Source organism: Triticum urartu, chromosome 1, assembly GCF_003073215.2.
Source record: "Triticum urartu cultivar G1812 chromosome 1, Tu2.1, whole genome shotgun sequence".
NCBI lineage: Eukaryota > Viridiplantae > Streptophyta > Magnoliopsida > Poales > Poaceae > Triticum > Triticum urartu.
This window is the reverse complement of record NC_053022.1, coordinates 281676911-281684940: the sequence shown is the minus strand read 5'-3', so window position 1 is coordinate 281684940 and position 8030 is coordinate 281676911.

Sequence of the window (8030 nt, the reverse complement as noted above, 5' to 3'; positions counted from 1 at the left end):
TAAACCCACTAGAACGACCTTTAAAGGCGCCACACCTGGTGTAGAGGCCAACTGTACAGGCTCAGTTACACTTGAAGTGGTCTTCGGATCTCCGGATAATTTCCGAAGCGAGGAGTTAATCTTCGACCGCATTTGCCAAGTTCAATGCGGTGCCGCACTACGCATACCTCAAGCTCAAGATGCCAGGCCCTCGAGGAGTCATCACGGTCAATGGAAACATCGAACGCTCTCTACGAACGGAGGAGCATACGGCGGCCATCGCAGCGGAAGTACAAAGCAGCCTCTCAAGGCAATTCTCCAGTCCGGCCATTAAACGTCTGGACACCATCAAGCGCGCCTGGAGTAACCTACAACAAGACCACCTGGCATGTTCCGAGCAAGCGTAGCAATGCGGCCCCAACCCCAGCCCTCGCAAACTTGCGAAACTAGTGTTGCGCGTACATAACTATGCTCTGGAAATACCATGGGCAAAAGGGGAGGGGCACAATAACGGCACGACCGAAACACGGCTTAAACCACACTAGGGGCTGCTGACTTTTTCATTTTCTCTTACTTTTAGGACTCCACTCTTTGGAAGGCCTGTCCGGCAGTACAATTTCCGCACAAACGATACAACAACCAGGGGAGCAGAAAGCTACGCCGCACTACGGAACTCTAAGGTGGTCTCTATAACGAGCAGTATACCTGTTTCACATAACATTCCACAGCTCACCCCTGGAAAGGACATATTTGATAGTCCCATTTTCTACTTATCGCACTATTCGTATCGTCCTGCTTTGATCGCAGCCTTTTTTAAATAAACAATGCATAGCTTCCGTCTATTATTGCATTACTCTTTTTTATGAATATATGTTCATTAATGACATGTTGCACCCGTACACTTTGGTACGGCCAATACGCCAGGGGCTTAAGTACCCCACAACACAGTGTGAGAAGTCCGAACACTTTCACAAGTGCGGCACCCCGAACTTATAGCATTATATGCATCGGCTCCGAATCATGTCTTGGGTCAATAGTTGGGTTTGCCCGGCTCCTATGTTTTGGTACCTTATGTTCCGTTATATCGGCTAAGGTAGCACTAGGAGAACTACTGCGATTGTGCCCCAGTTGAGCTGGGCTAAGCACCTTAGTAGATAAAGCTAAAACTGACCGTCATGATGAGGCGAGAGCTAGTCGCTGTTCGAGAGGTTTTAGAGTCCCTAAAGACTTATGCCGCTTAGAGCGAGGAGTCGGCTTTGTCCGGCCTAGGCGTGGATAGCGCCCCGAACTCGGTCTTCCGAACACTAGGGACTCTGCCGAAATTTAAAATTATATAATTCTATGGCTAAGTGAGAGTGTTCAAGCATTATAGTCCGATTGCCTTGTTCGTTGTGTTGAGCACCTCCCTCGAAGGACCCAAGAATGGGAAAAAGAGCGCTCATGTTTATCCCGAACACCTCAGCACTCGTGCCATGGGGGCAGAAGCCGACGACTCGCCATCTCTCAAATTTGATAAACGGCCGCACAGAAGGTAATATTTTAAATTCAAAAAGCATTGCTTAGTGCACATGAACAAGTTTTCAGCGCACAGGAAAAAACGAGCGAGTTTACTGAAAAATTACACCCATGGAACATTCATCCGCCACAAGGCGGGCACCCTTCAGAATGCCCTCATAATACATCTCGGGCTTGCGATGCTCCTTGCCCGACGGTGGCCCGTCCTTCACAAGCTTCTCAGCATCCAGCTTGCCCCAGTGCACCTTCCCAAGGGCAAGCGCCCTACGGGCACCCTCGATGCATACGAAGCGCTTGATGACTTCGAGACTTGGACAGGCCTCCACTAGCCGCCTCACCAGTCCGAAGTAGTTCCCAGGCATGGCCTCTCCAGGCCACAGCCGGACTATGAGGCCCTTCATGGCCTGTTCGGCCACCTTATGGAGCTCGACCAGCTGTTTCAGCTGGTCGCTTAAGGGCACCGGGTGTTCGGCCTCAGCATACTGAGACCAGAACACCTTCTCCGTCGAGCTTCCCTCCTCGGCTTGGTAGAAGGCGGCGGCATCCGACATGCTACGGGGCAAGTCTGCGAATGCTCCTGGAGAGCTCCGGATTCGGGTAAGTAACAAGTAATTCACTTTTACGTGCTTGCTTTGCATAAAGAATGCCTTACCCGCCGCTATCTTTTTTATTGCCTCAACCTCCTGGAGGGCCTTCTGGGCTTCGGCCTTGGCAGACTTGGCATCTTCAACGGCCGCCGCGAGCTCAGACTCTCGCATCTTCGAGTCAAGCTCCAAACTCTCATGTTTTTTCATGAGAGCCTGGAGCTCTTGCCGCACCTCGCCAACCTGCGTCTCATGCTTCTCCCGCTCTGTGTGCTCCGTGGTCGCCTTCTTCTTGGCCTCGGACAGCTCTTGCTTAAGGGTCGCCACCTCAGTTGTGGCCCCTACAATAGCTGCGCTAATCCTGACACTTTTTGCAATTGCACCTTTCACATATTTCAATAATGTATTTCTTACCTTCCTTCTCCTTGAGCTGCTGCTTGGCCAGGTCGAGCTCTTGCTCGGACCGCCCGAGGTTCTGCTTCAGCGTGCCCACCTCTGCTGTCAGTGCGGCGGATGCTAGTAGCAAAGCCTGCTCACGCATATCGACTTACTTTTGTTAGACTCCTGCGAATGTTATCAGATCCTCTATTCGGCTTTTCTTTCTGAACGCCAAACAGAGTATCAGGGGCTACTGTCTATGCAGTAATATTTTTTACATATTCTTTACTTACCTCAAAGCCTGTTAGAAGGCTGGCACAGGCTTCAGTTAGTCCGCTCTTGGCGGACTGAACCTTCTGGATCACCGCACTCATAATAGTGCGGTGCTCCTCATCGATGGAGGCGCCGTTAAGCACCTCCAGCAAATTGTCTGGTGCCTCCGATTGGACGGAGGTCACCGGCTCGGTAGGCTTGCTCCTCTTGGAAGGAGGCTGCCTACCGGAGTCCGGAACCGTTGAAGGTTCCGGCGCGGTGTCCGGCTCAAAGCCGGACTTAGAGTCCTTGGGGGTTTTATCCACTTTGCGCCTGGAGTCCGGGAGGTCGCCTTGCGGCGCCTCCAGGACCACCTCCTCCTGGCTTGGAACCTGTTGGGACAGCACCTCGGTGTCGTCCATAGGGTGGGGGGAGGTAGCCGTCAGAAGCGAATTGACATCCGACGAATCCAGGGAACCGCTCGACGACACGTCGAGCTGGTCTTTGGGTGGACTGCATAAACATGTTCGACATAAGGAAAAGCTGTGCAATGGAGGAATACTATGAATCACTCTGGTATCCGGACACTTACGATCTCGCCAGGGGCTTGGCCCTGTGCGGCCACTCCTCTTCGCCGTCGTCGGCGTTGGTGGAGCCGTCCGGAGGAAGGGTTTTCCCCTTCTTGGACCCTTCGGCCTCCCCAGTTGGGGCGGCCTTCCTTTTCTTCTCTCCCCCCGCTGGAGGGGGAGAGGTCTCTTCTTCCTCCTCCTCGTCTTCACGGGAGGAGTGCGTCTTGGAGTCGTCGGATGATGAATCCGACACCCCCAGGCGCCGGGCACTCTTTCGAGTCCCCATGGCCTTCTTCTTGGCCTTCTTCTCCGGCACCACATAGGGTGCCGGAACCAGCAGCTTCGCCAAGCGAGCGTCTGCTGGGCCTTCGGGCAAAGGAGCCGGACAGTTGATCTGTCCGGACGTCTCCTGCCAATCCTGTCAAAGGTAAGGGATCTTAGATCCCGCATGGAGTCAAACTATGAAAAACTAATACCCTATAAAAGGTAAAAACAGCTTACCGCACGAGCACGATGCTGCGTGCTGAATCCGCGATCCTCGGTAGCGGATGCGGGGGCCTCGGCGCCCTTGAAAAGCACCTTCCATGCATCTTCGTACATCGTGTCGAAGAGCCTGCTCAGGGTTCGGTGCTGTGCCGGGTCGAACTCCCACAGTTTGAAAGCCCATTGTTGACACGGGAGGATCCGGCGGATGAGCATAACCTGGACTACGTTGACAAGTTTGAGCTTCTTGTCCACCAGGGTTTGGACGCATGTTTGGAGTCCGGTCAGCTCTCCTTCTTTACCCCACGACAGGCCCATCTCTTTCCAGGAGGTGAGCCGCGTAGGGGGTCCGGATCGGAACTCGGGGGCTGCGACCCATTCAGGGTCGCGTGGCTCGGTGATGTAAAACCACCCCGATTGCCACCCCTTTAGGGACTCCACGAAGGAGCCCTCGGGCCATAGGACGTTGGGCATCTTGCCCACCATGGCGCCTCCGCACTCCGCCTGGGTGCCGCGCACCACCTTCGGCTTGACGTTGAAAGTCTTGAGCCATAGGCCGAAATGGGGGCAGATGCAGAAGAAAGCCTCGCACACGATGATAAATGCAGAGATGTTGAGGACAAAGTTCGAGGCCAGATTGTGGAAATCTAGGCCATAGTAGAACATGAGCCCCCAGAGAAATGGGTGGAGAGGGAAGCCCAGTCCACGGAGGAAATGGGGGAGGAACACCACCCTCTCATGGGGCCTAGGGGTGGGGATGAGCTGCCCCTCTTCGGGAAGCCGGTGCGCAATGTCGTTAGACAAGTATCCGGCCTTCCTCAGTTTTTTGATGTGTCCCTCCATGACGGAGGAGACCATCCACTTGCCTCCCGCTCCAGACATGGCTGGAGAAGGTTGAGGTGGGGTGTGCGGACTTGGGCGCTGGAGCTCGAGTGCGCGGAAATGGATAGGCAAAGGAGGAAGAAGGCGTGGATGAAAAGGTGGATCCTTATCCCCTTATAAGGGCGGACGCCACCAGCCTGGTAAAACTCGCTTATCTCCCAAGCGCCATAGTCAATGGCACGGTTGGGTTACCCACGCCCGTATTGATGAGAATCCCGGAATAGGGGGACACTATCTCTGCTTTAACAAGACGTGCCAAGGAAACCGCCTCGCTAAACGCGCTGAGGTGGGACAGTAAAACGATTCGAATAAAGACCTAGCCGTGGTGTGATGTCACGCTACGGAATACGTCAGCATATTAGATTTGTGTGAATATTATTCTCTCTATGGCAATATGTGGAAACTTATTTTGCAGAGCCGGACACTACCTTTGTGTTCAAAATCTTCTATAAAGTACTTGGAGGAGGAACCCGCCTTGCAATGCCGAAGACAATCTGCGCACGGGACTCGTCATCATTGAAGCCTGGTTCAGGGGCTACTGTGGGAGTCCTGGATTAGGGGGTGTCCGGATAGCTGGACTATACCTTCGGCCGGACTCCTGGACTATGAAGATACAAGATTGAAGACTTCATCCCGTGTCTGGAAGGGACTTTCCTTGGCGTGGAAGGCAAGCTTGGCGATACGGATATGTAGATCTCCTACCATTGTAACCGACTCTGTGTAACCCTAGCCCTCTCCGGAGTCTATATAAACCGGAGGGTTTAGTCCGTAGGACGAACAACAATCATACCATAGGCTAGCTTCTAGGGTTTAGCCTCTCTGATCTCGTGGTAGATCTACTCTTGTACTACCCATATCATCAATATTAATCAAGCAAGACATAGGGTTTTACCTCCATCAAGAGGGCCCGAACCTGGGTAAAACATCATGTCCCCTGCCTCCTGTTACCATCCGGCCTAGACGCACAGTTCGGGACCCCCTACCCGAGATCCGCCGATTTTGACACCGACAGACACCAAAAAGCCTAAGCTTGGGGATGCCCCGGATGGCATCCTCTCTTTCATCTTCGTCTATCGGTAACTTTACTTGGAGCTATATTTTTATTCACCACATGATATGTGTTTTGCTTGGAGCGTCTTGTATGATTCGAGTCTTTGCTTTTTAGTTTACCATAATCATCCTTGCTGTACACACCTTTTGAGAGAGACTCACATGATTTGAAATTTATTAGAATACTCTATGTGTTTCACTTATATGTTTTGAGCTATATAGTTTTTGCTCTAGTGCTTCACTTATATCTTTTAGAGCATGGCGGTGGTTTTGTTTTATAGAAACTATTTTTCTCTCATGATTCACTTATATTATTTTTAGAGTCCTTTGGAACAACATGGAAATTTGCTATAATATAAAAACTTTCATAGAAGTGCATTGAATACTATGAGAAGTTTGATACTTGATAATTGTTTTGAGATATGGAGATGGTGATATTAGAGTCATGCTAGTTGAGTAGTTGTGAATTTGAGAAATACTTGTGTTGAAGTTTGTGATTCCCGTAGCATGCACGTATGGTGAACCGTTATGTGATGAAGTCGGAGCATGATTTATTTATTGATTGTCTTCCTTATGAGTGGCGGTCGGGGACGAGCGATGGTCTTTTCCTACCAATCTATCCCCCTAGGAGCATGCACGTAATACTTTTTTTCGATAACTAATAGATTGCAATAAGTATGTGAGTTCTTTATGACTAATGTTGAGTCCATGGATTATACGCATTCTCACCCTTCCACCATTGCTAGTCTCTCTAGTATCGTGCAACTTTCGCCGGTACCATAAACCCACCATATACCTTCCTCAAAACAGCCACCATACCTACCTATTATGGCATTTACATAGCCATTCCGAGATATATTGCCATGCAACTTTCCACTGTTCCGTTATTATGACATGCTCCATCATTGTCATATTGCTTGCATGATCATGTAGTTGACATCATATTTGTGGCAAAGCCGCCATTCATAATTCTTCATACATGTCACTCATGCATCATTGCACATCCTGGTACACTGCCGGAGGCATTCACATAGAGTCATATTTTGTTCTAAGTATTGAGTTGTAATTCTTGAGTTGTAAGAAATTAAAGTGTGATGATCATCATTATTAGAGCATTGTCCCAAGAGAGGAAAGCATGATGGAGACTATGATTCCCCCACAAGTCGGGATGAGACTCCGGACGAAAAAAGGGAGAAAAGATGCCAAAAAGAAAAAAAGAAAGAAGGCCCAAATAAAAAAAATGAGAGAAAAAGAGAGAAGGGACAATGTTACTATCCTTTTCCACACCTGTGCTTCAAAGTAGCACCATGATCTTCATGATAGAGAGTCTCCTATGTTATCACTTTCATATACTAGTGGGAATTTTTCATTATAGAACTTGGCTTGTATATTCCAATGATGGGCTTCCTCAAAATGCCCTAGGTCTTCATGAGCAAGCAAGTTGGATGCACACCCACTTAGTTTGTTTTGTTGAGCTTTCATATACTTATAGCTCTAGTGCATCCATTGCATGGCAATCCCTACTCACTCACATTGATATCTATTAATGGGTATCTCCATAGCTCGTTGATATGCCTAGTTGATGTGAGACTATCTTCTCCTTTTTGTCTTCTCCACAACCACCATTCTATTCCACATATAGTGCTATATCCATGGCTCACGCTCACATATTGCGTGAAGATTGAAAAAGTTTGAGAACATCAAAAGTATGAAACATTTTCTTGGCTTGTCATCGGGGTTGTGCATGATTTAAATATTTTGTGTGGTGAAGATAGAGCATAGCCAGACTATATGATTTTGTAGGGATAACTTTCTTTGGCCATATTATTTTGAGAAGACATAATTGCTTAGTTAGTATGCTTGAAGTATTATTATTTCTATGTCCATATTAAAATTTTATCTTGAATCTTTCGGATCTTAACATTCATACCACAATAAAGAAAAATTACATTGAGATATATGTTATAAAGCATTCCAAATAAAAAATTCTTCTTTTATCATTTACATACTCGAGGACGAGCAGGAATTAAGTCTGGGGATGCTTGATACATCTCCAACGTATCTATAATTTTTGATTGCTCCATGCTATTATATTATCTATTTTGGATGTTAATGGGATTTATTTTACACTTTTATATCATTTTTGGGACTAACCTACTAACCGGAGGCCCAACCCAAATTGTTGTTTTTTTTGCCTATTTTAGGGTTTCAAAGAAAAGGAATATCAAACGGAGTCCAAACAGAATGAAACCTTCAGGAACGTGATTTTCTCAACAAACGTGATCCAGGAGACTTGGAGTGGGCGTCAATAAACAAGGGAGGAAGGCACGAGGCAGGG